Here is a 13,021-nt window from a genome sequence, read left to right as displayed (position 1 = left end):
CAAAAAGAGGCCGTTTCGAGCCATTTCGGCCACTTTTAGTTCGCAGCTACTGTTTTTCGGCGCGTTTAAGGTTGTGGGACCCGCTTCTCACCGGCTCGTGGGGATTTCCGTACCTTTTTGTCCTCGCGCCCGCCAACCGCTAGTCGAGTTTCGGACCGCAGCAAGACCAACTGAACGGAAATAAAATAAAAAAATGAACGCACTCGCAAAAAGGGGTGCAACACGAGGGGGTCACCCATCCTAGTACTACTCTCGCCCAAGCACGCTTAACTTCGGAGTTCTGATGGGATCCGGTGCATTAGTGCTGGTATGATCGCACTCGTCAATAGTCCCGCACTTTATTCTTTCATAGCGTACGCTCCCGTGCGCAGGTTCTGGTCCCCCACCCTTCAGACGGGCATAACTTTTGATCCGGAAGGAGTTACGGGACCCACAGCATATCACCGCGAAGCTCTCGCCGAGCCCCACGTGCTGAGCTACGGGTACAGCCCGTGGCTACTCCGGGAAGCAAAAAGAGGCCGTTTCGAGCCATTTCGGCCACTTTTAGTTCGCGGCTACTGTTTTTCGGCACGTTTAAGGTTGTGGGACCCGCTCGTCACGGGCTCGTGGGGATTGCCGTACCTTTTTGTCCTCGCACTCGCCAACCGCTAGTCGAGTTTCGGACCGCAGCAAGACCAACTGAACGAAAAAAAAAAAAATGAACGCACTCGCAAAAAGGGTTGCAACACGAGGATTTCCCAGGGGGTCACCCATCCTAGTACTACTCTCGCCCAAGCACGCTTAACTTCGGAGTTCTGATGGGATCCGGTGCATTAGTGCTGGTATGTTCGCACCCGTCATTAGCCCCGCACTTTATTCTTTCATAGCGTACGCTCCCGTGCGCAGGTTCTGGTCCCCCACCCTTCAGACGGGCATAACTTTTGATCCGGAAGGAGTTACGGGACCCACATCATATCACCGTGAAGCTCTCGCCGAGCCCCACGTGCTGAGCTACGGGTACAGCCCGTGGCTACTCCGGGAAGCAAAAAGAGGCCGTTTCGAGCCATTTCGGCCACTTTTAGTTCGCGGCTACTGTTTTTCGGCACGTTTAAGGTTGTGGGACCCGCTCGTCACGGGCTCGTGGGGATTGCCGTACCTTTTTGTCCTCGCGCCCGCCAATCGCTAGTCGAGTTTCGGACCGCAGCAAGACCAACTGAACGGAAATAAAATAAAAAAATGAACGCACTCGCAAAAAGGGGTGCAACACGAGGGGATCACCCATCCTAGTACTACTCTCGCCCAAGCACGCTTAACTTCGGAGTTCTGATGGGATCCGGTGCATTAGTGCTGGTATGATCGCACCCGTCAATAGCCCCGCACTTTATTCTTTCATAGCGTACGCTCCCGTGCGCAGGTTCTGGTCCCCCACCCTTCAGACGGGCATAACTTTTGATCCGGAAGGAGTTACGGGACCCACATCATATCACCGTGAAGCTCTCGCCGAGCCCCACGTGCTGAGCTACGGGTACAGCCCGTGGCTACTCCGGGAAGCAAAAAGAGGCCGTTTCGAGCCATTTCGGCCACTTTTAGTTCGCGGCTACTGTTTTTCGGCACGTTTAAGGTTGTGGGACCCGCTCGTCACGGGCTCGTGGGGATTGCCGTACCTTTTTGTCCTCGCGCCCGCCAACCGCTAGTCGAGTTTCGGACCGCAGCAAGACCAACTGAACGGAAATAAAAAAAAAAAAAATGAACGCACTCGCAAAATGGGGTGCAACACGAGGACTTCCCAGGGGGTCACCCATCCTAGTACTACTCTCGCCCAAGCACGCTTAACTTCGGAGTTCTGATGGAATCCGGTGCATTAGTGCTGGTATGATCGCACCCGTCATTAGCCCCGCACTTTATTCTTTCATAGCGTACGCTCCCGTGCGCAGGTTCTGGTCCCCCACCCTTCAGACGGGCATAACTTTTGATCCGGAAGGAGTTACGGGACCCACATCACATCACCGCGAAGCTCTCGCCGAGCCCCACGTGCTGAGCCACGGGTACAGACCTTGGCTACTCCGGGAAGCAAAAAGAGGCCGTTTCGAGCCATTTCGGCCACTTTTAGTTCGCAGCTACTGTTTTTCGGCGCGTTTAAGGTTGTGGGACCCGCTTGTCACCGGCTCGTGGGGATTGCCGTACCTTTTTGTCCTCGCACTCGCCAACCGCTAGTCGAGTTTCGGACCGCAGCAAGACCAACTGAACGAAAAAAAAAAAAATGAACGCACTCGCAAAAAGGGTTGCAACACGAGGATTTCCCAGGGGGTCACCCATCCTAGTACTACTCTCGCCCAAGCACGCTTAACTTCGGAGTTCTGATGGGATCCGGTGCATTAGTGCTGGTATGTTCGCACCCGTCATTAGCCCCGCACTTTATTCTTTCATAGCGTACGCTCCCGTGCGCAGGTTCTGGTCCCCCACCCTTCAGACGGGCATAACTTTTGATCCGGAAGGAGTTACGGGACCCACATCATATCACCGTGAAGCTCTCGCCGAGCCCCACGTGCTGAGCTACGGGTACAGCCCGTGGCTACTCCGGGAAGCAAAAAGAGGCCGTTTCGAGCCATTTCGGCCACTTTTAGTTCGCGGCTACTGTTTTTCGGCACGTTTAAGGTTGTGGGACCCGCTCGTCACGGGCTCGTGGGGATTGCCGTACCTTTTTGTCCTCGCGCCCGCCAACCGCTAGTCGAGTTTCGGACCGCAGCAAGACCAACTGAACGGAAATAAAATAAAAAAATGAACGCACTCGCAAAAAGGGGTGCAACACGAGGGGATCACCCATCCTAGTACTACTCTCGCCCAAGCACGCTTAACTTCGGAGTTCTGATGGGATCCGGTGCATTAGTGCTGGTATGATCGCACCCGTCAATAGCCCCGCACTTTATTCTTTCATAGCGTACGCTCCCGTGCGCAGGTTCTGGTCCCCCACCCTTCAGACGGGCATAACTTTTGATCCGGAAGGAGTTACGGGACCCACATCATATCACCGTGAAGCTCTCGCCGAGCCCCACGTGCTGAGCTACGGGTACAGCCCGTGGCTACTCCGGGAAGCAAAAAGAGGCCGTTTCGAGCCATTTCGGCCACTTTTAGTTCGCGGCTACTGTTTTTCGGCACGTTTAAGGTTGTGGGACCCGCTCGTCACGGGCTCGTGGGGATTGCCGTACCTTTTTGTCCTCGCGCCCGCCAACCGCTAGTCGAGTTTCGGACCGCAGCAAGACCAACTGAACGGAAATAAAAAAAAAAAATGAACGCACTCGCAAAATGGGGTGCAACACGAGGACTTCAGGGGGTCACCCATCCTAGTACTACTCTCGCCCAAGCACGCTTAACTTCGGAGTTCTGATGGAATCCGGTGCATTAGTGCTGGTATGATCGCACCCGTCATTAGCCCCGCACTTTATTCTTTCATAGCGTATGCTTACGTGCGCAGGTTCTGGTCCCCCACCCTTCAGACGGGCATAACTTTTGACCCGGAAGGAGTTACGGGACCCACAGCATATCATTGCGAAGCTCTCGCCGAGCCCCACGTGCTGAGCAACGGGTACAGCCTGTGGCTACTCCGGGAAGCAAAAAGAGGCCGTTTCGAGCCATTTCGGCCACTTTTAGTTCGCAGCTACTGTTTTTCGGCGCGTTTAAGGTTGTGGGACCCGCTTGTCACCGGCTCGTGGGGATTGCCGTACCTTTTTGTCCTCGCGCCCGCCAACCGCTAGTCGAGTTTCGGACCGCAGCAAGACCAACTGAACGGAAATAAAATAAAAAAATGAACGCACTCGCAAAAAGGGGTGCAACACGAGGGGGTCACCCATCCTAGTACTACTCTCGCCCAAGCACGCTTAACTTCGGAGTTCTGATGGGATCCGGTGCATTAGTGCTGGTATGATCGCACCCGTCAATAGCCCCGCACTTTATTCTTTCATAGCGTACGCTCCCGTGCGCAGGTTCTGGTCCCCCACCCTTCAGACGGGCATAACTTTTGATCCGGAAGGAGTTACGGGACCCACAGCATATCACCGCGAAGCTCTCGCCGAGCCCCACGTGCTGAGCTATGGGTACAGCCCGTGGCTACTCCGGGAAGCAAAAAGAGGCCGTTTCGAGCCATTTCGGCCACTTTTAGTTCGCGGCTACTGTTTTTCGGCACGTTTAAGGTTGTGGGACTCGCTCGTCACGGGCTCGTGGGGATTGCCGTACCTTTTTGTCCTCGCGCCCGCCAACCGCTAGTCGAGTTTCGGACCGCAGCAAGACCAACTGAACGGAAATAAAAAAAAAAAATGAACGCACTCGCAAAAAGGGGTGCAACACGAGGACTTCCCAGGGGGTCACCCATCCTAGTACTACTCTCGCCCAAGCACGCTTAACTTCGGAGTTCTGATGGGATCCGGTGCATTAGTGCTGGTATGATCGCACTCGTCAATAGTCCCGCACTTTATTCTTTCATAGCGTACGCTCCCGTGCGCAGGTTCTGGTCCCCCACCCTTCAGACGGGCATAACTTTTGATCCGGAAGGAGTTACGGGACCCACATCACATCACCGCGAAGCTCTCGCCGAGCCCCACGTGCTGAGCCACGGGTACAGACCTTGGCTACTCCGGGAAGCAAAAAGAGGCCGTTTCGAGCCATTTCGGCCACTTTTAGTTCGCAGCTACTGTTTTTCGGCGCGTTTAAGGTTGTGGGACCCGCTTGTCACCGGCTCGTGGGGATTGCCGTACCTTTTTGTCCTCGCACTCGCCAACCGCTAGTCGAGTTTCGGACCGCAGCAAGACCAACTGAACGAAAAAAAAAAAAATGAACGCACTCGCAAAAAGGGTTGCAACACGAGGATTTCCCAGGGGGTCACCCATCCTAGTACTACTCTCGCCCAAGCACGCTTAACTTCGGAGTTCTGATGGGATCCGGTGCATTAGTGCTGGTATGTTCGCACCCGTCATTAGCCCCGCACTTTATTCTTTCATAGCGTACGCTCCCGTGCGCAGGTTCTGGTCCCCCACCCTTCAGACGGGCATAACTTTTGATCCGGAAGGAGTTACGGGACCCACATCATATCACCGTGAAGCTCTCGCCGAGCCCCACGTGCTGAGCTACGGGTACAGCCCGTGGCTACTCCGGGAAGCAAAAAGAGGCCGTTTCGAGCCATTTCGGCCACTTTTAGTTCGCGGCTACTGTTTTTCGGCACGTTTAAGGTTGTGGGACCCGCTCGTCACGGGCTCGTGGGGATTGCCGTACCTTTTTGTCCTCGCGCCCGCCAACCGCTAGTCGAGTTTCGGACCGCAGCAAGACCAACTGAACGGAAATAAAATAAAAAAATGAACGCACTCGCAAAAAGGGGTGCAACACGAGGGGATCACCCATCCTAGTACTACTCTCGCCCAAGCACGCTTAACTTCGGAGTTCTGATGGGATCCGGTGCATTAGTGCTGGTATGATCGCACCCGTCAATAGCCCCGCACTTTATTCTTTCATAGCGTACGCTCCCGTGCGCAGGTTCTGGTCCCCCACCCTTCAGACGGGCATAACTTTTGATCCGGAAGGAGTTACGGGACCCACATCATATCACCGTGAAGCTCTCGCCGAGCCCCACGTGCTGAGCTACGGGTACAGCCCGTGGCTACTCCGGGAAGCAAAAAGAGGCCGTTTCGAGCCATTTCGGCCACTTTTAGTTCGCGGCTACTGTTTTTCGGCACGTTTAAGGTTGTGGGACCCGCTCGTCACGGGCTCGTGGGGATTGCCGTACCTTTTTGTCCTCGCGCCCGCCAACCGCTAGTCGAGTTTCGGACCGCAGCAAGACCAACTGAACGGAAATAAAAAAAAAAAAAATGAACGCACTCGCAAAATGGGGTGCAACACGAGGACTTCCCAGGGGGTCACCCATCCTAGTACTACTCTCGCCCAAGCACGCTTAACTTCGGAGTTCTGATGGAATCCGGTGCATTAGTGCTGGTATGATCGCACCCGTCATTAGCCCCGCACTTTATTCTTTCATAGCGTATGCTTACGTGCGCAGGTTCTGGTCCCCCACCCTTCAGACGGGCATAACTTTTGATCCGGAGGGAGTTACGGGACCCACAGCATATCATTGCGAAGCTCTCGCCGAGCCCCACGTGCTGAGCAACGGGTACAGCCTGTGGCTACTCCGGGAAGCAAAAAGAGGCCGTTTCGAGCCATTTCGGCCACTTTTAGTTCGCAGCTACTGTTTTTCGGCACGTTTAAGGTTGTGGGACCCGCTCGTCACCGGCTCGTGGGGATTGTCGTACCTTTTTGTCCTCGCACTCGCCAACCGCTAGTCGAGTTTCGGACCGCATCAAGACAAACTGAACTGAAAAAAAAAAAAAAAAAAAAAAAAAATGAACGCACTCGCAAAAAGGGGTGCAACACGAGGACTTCCTAGGGGGTCACCCATCCTAGTACTACACTCGCCCAAGCACGCTTAACTTCGGAGTTCTGATGGGATCCGGTGCATTAGTGCTGGTATGATCGCACTCGTCAATAGTCCCGCACTTTATTCTTTCATAGCGTACGCTCCCGTGCGCAGGTTCTGGTCCCCCACCCTTCAGACGGGCATAACTTTTGATCCGGAAGGAGTTACGGGACCCACATCACATCACCGCGAAGCTCTCGCCGAGCCCCACGTGCTGAGCCACGGGTACAGACCTTGGCTACTCCGGGAAGCAAAAAGAGGCCGTTTCGAGCCATTTCGGCCACTTTTAGTTCGCAGCTACTGTTTTTCGGCGCGTTTAAGGTTGTGGGACCCGCTTGTCACCGGCTCGTGGGGATTTCCGTACCTTTTTGTCCTCGCGCCCGCCAACCGCTAGTCGAGTTTCGGACCGCAGCAAGACCAACTGAACGGAAATAAAATAAAAAAATGAACGCACTCGCAAAAAGGGGTGCAACACGAGGGGGTCACCCATCCTAGTACTACTCTCGCCCAAGCACGCTTAACTTCGGAGTTCTGATGGGATCCGGTGCATTAGTGCTGGTATGTTCGCACCCGTCAATAGCCCCGCACTTTATTCTTTCATAGCGTACGCTCCCGTGCGCAGGTTCTGGTCCCCCACCCTTCAGACGGGCATAACTTTTGATCCGGAAGGGGTTACGGGACCCACATCATATCACCGTGAAGCTCTCGCCGAGCCCCACGTGCTGAGCTACGGGTACAGCCCGTGGCTACTCCGGGAAGCAAAAAGAGGCCGTTTCGAGCCATTTCGGCCACTTTTAGTTCGCGGCTACTGTTTTTCGGCACGTTTAAGGTTGTGGGACCCGCTCGTCACGGGCTCGTGGGGATTGCCGTACCTTTTTGTCCTCGCGCCCGCCAACCGCTAGTCGAGTTTCGGACCGCAGCAAGACCAACTGAACGGAAATAAAAAAAAAAAATGAACGCACTCGCAAAATGGGGTGCAACACGAGGACTTCAGGGGGTCACCCATCCTAGTACTACTCTCGCCCAAGCACGCTTAACTTCGGAGTTCTGATGGAATCCGGTGCATTAGTGCTGGTATGATCGCACCCGTCATTAGCCCCGCACTTTATTCTTTCATAGCGTATGCTTACGTGCGCAGGTTCTGGTCCCCCACCCTTCAGACGGGCATAACTTTTGACCCGGAAGGAGTTACGGGACCCACAGCATATCATTGCGAAGCTCTCGCCGAGCCCCACGTGCTGAGCAACGGGTACAGCCTGTGGCTACTCCGGGAAGCAAAAAGAGGCCGTTTCGAGCCATTTCGGCCACTTTTAGTTCGCAGCTACTGTTTTTCGGCGCGTTTAAGGTTGTGGGACCCGCTTGTCACCGGCTCGTGGGGATTGCCGTACCTTTTTGTCCTCGCGCCCGCCAACCGCTAGTCGAGTTTCGGACCGCAGCAAGACCAACTGAACGGAAATAAAATAAAAAAATGAATGCACTCGCAAAAAGGGGTGCAACACGAGGGGGTCACCCATCCTAGTACTACTCTCGCCCAAGCACGCTTAACTTCGGAGTTCTGATGGGATCCGGTGCATTAGTGCTGGTATGATCGCACCCGTCAATAGCCCCGCACTTTATTCTTTCATAGCGTACGCTCCCGTGCGCAGGTTCTGGTCCCCCACCCTTCAGACGGGCATAACTTTTGATCCGGAAGGAGTTACGGGACCCACAGCATATCACCGCGAAGCTCTCGCCGAGCCCCACGTGCTGAGCTATGGGTACAGCCCGTGGCTACTCCGGGAAGCAAAAAGAGGCCGTTTCGAGCCATTTCGGCCACTTTTAGTTCGCGGCTACTGTTTTTCGGCACGTTTAAGGTTGTGGGACTCGCTCGTCACGGGCTCGTGGGGATTGCCGTACCTTTTTGTCCTCGCGCCCGCCAACCGCTAGTCGAGTTTCGGACCGCAGCAAGACCAACTGAACGGAAATAAAAAAAAAAAATGAACGCACTCGCAAAAAGGGGTGCAACACGAGGACTTCCCAGGGGGTCACCCATCCTAGTACTACTCTCGCCCAAGCACGCTTAACTTCGGAGTTCTGATGGGATCCGGTGCATTAGTGCTGGTATGATCGCACTCGTCAATAGTCCCGCACTTTATTCTTTCATAGCGTACGCTCCCGTGCGCAGGTTCTGGTCCCCCACCCTTCAGACGGGCATAACTTTTGATCCGGAAGGAGTTACGGGACCCACATCACATCACCGCGAAGCTCTCGCCGAGCCCCACGTGCTGAGCCACGGGTACAGACCTTGGCTACTCCGGGAAGCAAAAAGAGGCCGTTTCGAGCCATTTCGGCCACTTTTAGTTCGCAGCTACTGTTTTTCGGCGCGTTTAAGGTTGTGGGACCCGCTTGTCACCGGCTCGTGGGGATTGCCGTACCTTTTTGTCCTCGCACTCGCCAACCGCTAGTCGAGTTTCGGACCGCAGCAAGACCAACTGAACGAAAAAAAAAAAAATGAACGCACTCGCAAAAAGGGTTGCAACACGAGGATTTCCCAGGGGGTCACCCATCCTAGTACTACTCTCGCCCAAGCACGCTTAACTTCGGAGTTCTGATGGGATCCGGTGCATTAGTGCTGGTATGTTCGCACCCGTCATTAGCCCCGCACTTTATTCTTTCATAGCGTACGCTCCCGTGCGCAGGTTCTGGTCCCCCACCCTTCAGACGGGCATAACTTTTGATCCGGAAGGAGTTACGGGACCCACATCATATCACCGTGAAGCTCTCGCCGAGCCCCACGTGCTGAGCTACGGGTACAGCCCGTGGCTACTCCGGGAAGCAAAAAGAGGCCGTTTCGAGCCATTTCGGCCACTTTTAGTTCGCGGCTACTGTTTTTCGGCACGTTTAAGGTTGTGGGACCCGCTCGTCACGGGCTCGTGGGGATTGCCGTACCTTTTTGTCCTCGCGCCCGCCAACCGCTAGTCGAGTTTCGGACCGCAGCAAGACCAACTGAACGGAAATAAAATAAAAAAATGAACGCACTCGCAAAAAGGGGTGCAACACGAGGGGATCACCCATCCTAGTACTACTCTCGCCCAAGCACGCTTAACTTCGGAGTTCTGATGGGATCCGGTGCATTAGTGCTGGTATGATCGCACCCGTCAATAGCCCCGCACTTTATTCTTTCATAGCGTACGCTCCCGTGCGCAGGTTCTGGTCCCCCACCCTTCAGACGGGCATAACTTTTGATCCGGAAGGAGTTACGGGACCCACATCATATCACCGTGAAGCTCTCGCCGAGCCCCACGTGCTGAGCTACGGGTACAGCCCGTGGCTACTCCGGGAAGCAAAAAGAGGCCGTTTCGAGCCATTTCGGCCACTTTTAGTTCGCGGCTACTGTTTTTCGGCACGTTTAAGGTTGTGGGACCCGCTCGTCACGGGCTCGTGGGGATTGCCGTACCTTTTTGTCCTCGCGCCCGCCAACCGCTAGTCGAGTTTCGGACCGCAGCAAGACCAACTGAACGGAAATAAAAAAAAAAAATGAACGCACTCGCAAAATAGGGTGCAACACGAGGACTTCCCAGGGGGTCACCCATCCTAGTACTACTCTCGCCCAAGCACGCTTAACTTCGGAGTTTTGATGGAATCCGGTGCATTAGTGCTGGTATGATCGCACCCGTCATTAGCCCCGCACTTTATTCTTTCATAGCGTATGCTTACGTGCGCAGGTTCTGGTCCCCCACCCTTCAGACGGGCATAACTTTTGATCCGGAGGGAGTTACGGGACCCACAGCATATCATTGCGAAGCTCTCGCCGAGCCCCACGTGCTGAGCAACGGGTACAGCCTGTGGCTACTCCGGGAAGCAAAAAGAGGCCGTTTCGAGCCATTTCGGCCACTTTTAGTTCGCAGCTACTGTTTTTCGGCACGTTTAAGGTTGTGGGACCCGCTCGTCACCGGCTCGTGGGGATTGTCGTACCTTTTTGTCCTCGCACTCGCCAACCGCTAGTCGAGTTTCGGACCGCATCAAGACAAACTGAACTGAAAAAAAAAAAAAAAAAAAAAAAAAATGAACGCACTCGCAAAAAGGGGTGCAACACGAGGACTTCCTAGGGGGTCACCCATCCTAGTACTACACTCGCCCAAGCACGCTTAACTTCGGAGTTCTGATGGGATCCGGTGCATTAGTGCTGGTATGATCGCACTCGTCAATAGTCCCGCACTTTATTCTTTCATAGCGTACGCTCCCGTGCGCAGGTTCTGGTCCCCCACCCTTCAGACGGGCATAACTTTTGATCCGGAAGGAGTTACGGGACCCACATCACATCACCGCGAAGCTCTCGCCGAGCCCCACGTGCTGAGCCACGGGTACAGACCTTGGCTACTCCGGGAAGCAAAAAGAGGCCGTTTCGAGCCATTTCGGCCACTTTTAGTTCGCAGCTACTGTTTTTCGGCGCGTTTAAGGTTGTGGGACCCGCTTCTCACCGGCTCGTGGGGATTTCCGTACCTTTTTGTCCTCGCGCCCGCCAACCGCTAGTCGAGTTTCGGACCGCAGCAAGACCAACTGAACGGAAATAAAATAAAAAAATGAACGCACTCGCAAAAAGGGGTGCAACACGAGGGGGTCACCCATCCTAGTACTACTCTCGCCCAAGCACGCTTAACTTCGGAGTTCTGATGGGATCCGGTGCATTAGTGCTGGTATGATCGCACTCGTCAATAGTCCCGCACTTTATTCTTTCATAGCGTACGCTCCCGTGCGCAGGTTCTGGTCCCCCACCCTTCAGACGGGCATAACTTTTGATCCGGAAGGAGTTACGGGACCCACAGCATATCACCGCGAAGCTCTCGCCGAGCCCCACGTGCTGAGCTACGGGTACAGCCCGTGGCTACTCCGGGAAGCAAAAAGAGGCCGTTTCGAGCCATTTCGGCCACTTTTAGTTCGCGGCTACTGTTTTTCGGCACGTTTAAGGTTGTGGGACCCGCTCGTCACGGGCTCGTGGGGATTGCCGTACCTTTTTGTCCTCGCGCCCGCCAACCGCTAGTCGAGTTTCGGACCGCAGCAAGACCAACTGAACGGAAATAAAAAAAAAAATGAACGCACTCGCAAAAAGGGGTGCAACACGAGGACTTCCCAGGGGGTCACCCATCCTAGTACTACTCTCGCCCAAGCACGCTTAACTTCGGAGTTCTGATGGGATCCGTGTTGGTGCACGCAGCGGAAGAGCATGTAAATAAATCACATAATAATCAGATCTATTTAGCAGATTATTTAGACAAAATCTATTCGCGTAATTATCACATGTATCATGCTCATAACTTGAATTAATCATGCTTTAAGAATATTGAAAACCTAAAACATGCTTTTCTACGGAGTAGAATAATACCTAATTAATTCTCCAAAGAATTGAAGATGGCTAGCGACTTCTCCACGTGTAGCTTTAAGTACTAGACCACAAATCTTCTCTCTGGTTCCCGAACTGTACTCTAATATCAGTGTGGGCTGATCTTACTAGAATACTAGGACTTAAATAAAGAAGACAGAAGAAATCCTTTTTGGAATAGGACTCAAATTCGAAATCTCCTACAGCTGGGAGAGATCGAAATTTTCGAAAATTGCAATATGAGATATTGTGTATTTTCTGTCTCCTTTATTCTCCTATTTATATTAAGTTCCTTTTGGGCCCAGACAGGGATCTATGGAAGGCTTTGGATATGGGCTCATCCAATTTACTTTTTTTTTTTTACTAATTAAATTGAACCCACAATTTAATATAAGTTATAATTGGAATATTACGAGCAGCCACTACAGAAGTAATATTGAACTCTCCCCATCCAAATCCGAAATTATAAGTAATCCGGGTTTCCGTTTATCTTTCATTTCCCGTGCTTAAGATTAATATGTCCATTAATTAATTAATGTCTGCTATTGACTTAATTAATTAACTTCTTATTAATTCCAAGAGTGGACTTAGCATGAAACACTCATTTATTATTCATAGAGTAATCATACTCCAACTAGCTAGGTTCCGAATAATAAAACTTAGTTTCGCGCTCCTCTTGAGGACATTATCAAACGAGACTCACCTCGTGCACGATTCAATATAATAGCAATCCTAGCACCGCTAGATATCGATCACCACTGCCCAATATATCAGGATAATTGGGCTACGAAAAACCCGCACCATTTGATAAGTCAAAGCAATGCATAATCAATACCGTATGCTCAATGCTAACCTACATTGATTAAGAAATAAATATTTATCAAGACCTCGCCTTTCAGTAGATAGCCCAAGGCAAGTCTTGCTGTTAGATCCGTTCAGTGCTATACCACACCAATGTCATCTTATTTCAGTAAGGCTTAGAAATATACGGACTGACATTGCAACCTTTCTCGATGGGTAGTCTAATTCCATCTAGGTTGTGAAATTCATATTTTTCTTTGTTTAGAACTGACCGTATTACCTTAAAGTGGACGACGCCCACAACCGGTCTACTAAAACAAAGACTTAGACTTTGTTAAGTTAACTTATACATTTAAACATGCATTAACATCCATTAAATGTAAAACATAACAACATTATGACAAAAATAATCTGTTTTATTCATTGGA

The 13,021-nt window shown here is 52.5% G+C and overlaps 13 non-coding genes and 9 pseudogenes across 13 annotated transcripts; all 22 read right to left on the bottom strand.

Moving 5' to 3' along the window:
• Positions 1 to 212: 212 nt before the first annotated feature.
• Positions 213 to 321, bottom strand: LOC148928717 (5S ribosomal RNA; annotated as a pseudogene).
• Positions 322 to 716: 395 nt separating this feature from the next.
• Positions 717 to 835, bottom strand: LOC148928716 (5S ribosomal RNA). The gene has a single exon (XR_016130095.1). It is a non-coding gene; the product is annotated as a 5S ribosomal RNA (ribosomal RNA).
• A 399-nt stretch (positions 836 to 1,234) lies between these two features.
• Positions 1,235 to 1,343, bottom strand: LOC148928715 (5S ribosomal RNA; annotated as a pseudogene).
• Positions 1,344 to 1,744: 401 nt separating this feature from the next.
• LOC148928714 (5S ribosomal RNA) lies at positions 1,745 to 1,863 on the bottom strand. Its single transcript, XR_016130040.1, has one exon. It is a non-coding gene; the product is annotated as a 5S ribosomal RNA (ribosomal RNA).
• A 395-nt stretch (positions 1,864 to 2,258) lies between these two features.
• LOC148928713 (5S ribosomal RNA) lies at positions 2,259 to 2,377 on the bottom strand. The gene has a single exon (XR_016130094.1). It is a non-coding gene; the product is annotated as a 5S ribosomal RNA (ribosomal RNA).
• A 399-nt stretch (positions 2,378 to 2,776) lies between these two features.
• On the bottom strand, positions 2,777 to 2,885 carry LOC148928712 (5S ribosomal RNA; annotated as a pseudogene).
• A 399-nt stretch (positions 2,886 to 3,284) lies between these two features.
• LOC148928711 (5S ribosomal RNA) lies at positions 3,285 to 3,401 on the bottom strand. Its single transcript, XR_016129567.1, has one exon. It is a non-coding gene; the product is annotated as a 5S ribosomal RNA (ribosomal RNA).
• Positions 3,402 to 3,800: 399 nt separating this feature from the next.
• LOC148928710 (5S ribosomal RNA) lies at positions 3,801 to 3,909 on the bottom strand (annotated as a pseudogene).
• A 399-nt stretch (positions 3,910 to 4,308) lies between these two features.
• On the bottom strand, positions 4,309 to 4,427 carry LOC148928709 (5S ribosomal RNA). The gene has a single exon (XR_016130032.1). It is a non-coding gene; the product is annotated as a 5S ribosomal RNA (ribosomal RNA).
• Positions 4,428 to 4,822: 395 nt separating this feature from the next.
• Positions 4,823 to 4,941, bottom strand: LOC148928708 (5S ribosomal RNA). Its single transcript, XR_016130093.1, has one exon. It is a non-coding gene; the product is annotated as a 5S ribosomal RNA (ribosomal RNA).
• Positions 4,942 to 5,340: 399 nt separating this feature from the next.
• Positions 5,341 to 5,449, bottom strand: LOC148928707 (5S ribosomal RNA; annotated as a pseudogene).
• A 401-nt stretch (positions 5,450 to 5,850) lies between these two features.
• LOC148928706 (5S ribosomal RNA) lies at positions 5,851 to 5,969 on the bottom strand. The gene has a single exon (XR_016130039.1). It is a non-coding gene; the product is annotated as a 5S ribosomal RNA (ribosomal RNA).
• A 409-nt stretch (positions 5,970 to 6,378) lies between these two features.
• Positions 6,379 to 6,497, bottom strand: LOC148928705 (5S ribosomal RNA). The gene has a single exon (XR_016129134.1). It is a non-coding gene; the product is annotated as a 5S ribosomal RNA (ribosomal RNA).
• Positions 6,498 to 6,896: 399 nt separating this feature from the next.
• Positions 6,897 to 7,005, bottom strand: LOC148928704 (5S ribosomal RNA; annotated as a pseudogene).
• A 399-nt stretch (positions 7,006 to 7,404) lies between these two features.
• On the bottom strand, positions 7,405 to 7,521 carry LOC148928703 (5S ribosomal RNA). The gene has a single exon (XR_016129566.1). It is a non-coding gene; the product is annotated as a 5S ribosomal RNA (ribosomal RNA).
• Positions 7,522 to 7,920: 399 nt separating this feature from the next.
• On the bottom strand, positions 7,921 to 8,029 carry LOC148928702 (5S ribosomal RNA; annotated as a pseudogene).
• Positions 8,030 to 8,428: 399 nt separating this feature from the next.
• LOC148928701 (5S ribosomal RNA) lies at positions 8,429 to 8,547 on the bottom strand. The gene has a single exon (XR_016130031.1). It is a non-coding gene; the product is annotated as a 5S ribosomal RNA (ribosomal RNA).
• Positions 8,548 to 8,942: 395 nt separating this feature from the next.
• On the bottom strand, positions 8,943 to 9,061 carry LOC148928700 (5S ribosomal RNA). The gene has a single exon (XR_016130092.1). It is a non-coding gene; the product is annotated as a 5S ribosomal RNA (ribosomal RNA).
• A 399-nt stretch (positions 9,062 to 9,460) lies between these two features.
• On the bottom strand, positions 9,461 to 9,569 carry LOC148928699 (5S ribosomal RNA; annotated as a pseudogene).
• Positions 9,570 to 9,968: 399 nt separating this feature from the next.
• Positions 9,969 to 10,087, bottom strand: LOC148928698 (5S ribosomal RNA). Its single transcript, XR_016130062.1, has one exon. It is a non-coding gene; the product is annotated as a 5S ribosomal RNA (ribosomal RNA).
• Positions 10,088 to 10,496: 409 nt separating this feature from the next.
• On the bottom strand, positions 10,497 to 10,615 carry LOC148928697 (5S ribosomal RNA). Its single transcript, XR_016129132.1, has one exon. It is a non-coding gene; the product is annotated as a 5S ribosomal RNA (ribosomal RNA).
• A 399-nt stretch (positions 10,616 to 11,014) lies between these two features.
• LOC148928696 (5S ribosomal RNA) lies at positions 11,015 to 11,123 on the bottom strand (annotated as a pseudogene).
• Positions 11,124 to 13,021: the final 1,898 nt, after the last annotated feature.

This window comes from Salvia hispanica, chromosome 4, assembly GCF_029641045.1.
Source record: "Salvia hispanica isolate PSC_SH4W2 chromosome 4, Shi_PSC_v1, whole genome shotgun sequence".
NCBI lineage: Eukaryota > Viridiplantae > Streptophyta > Magnoliopsida > Lamiales > Lamiaceae > Salvia > Salvia hispanica.
Note: the sequence above shows the minus strand (reverse complement) of the source record. Positions and strands in the feature narration are given on the sequence as shown.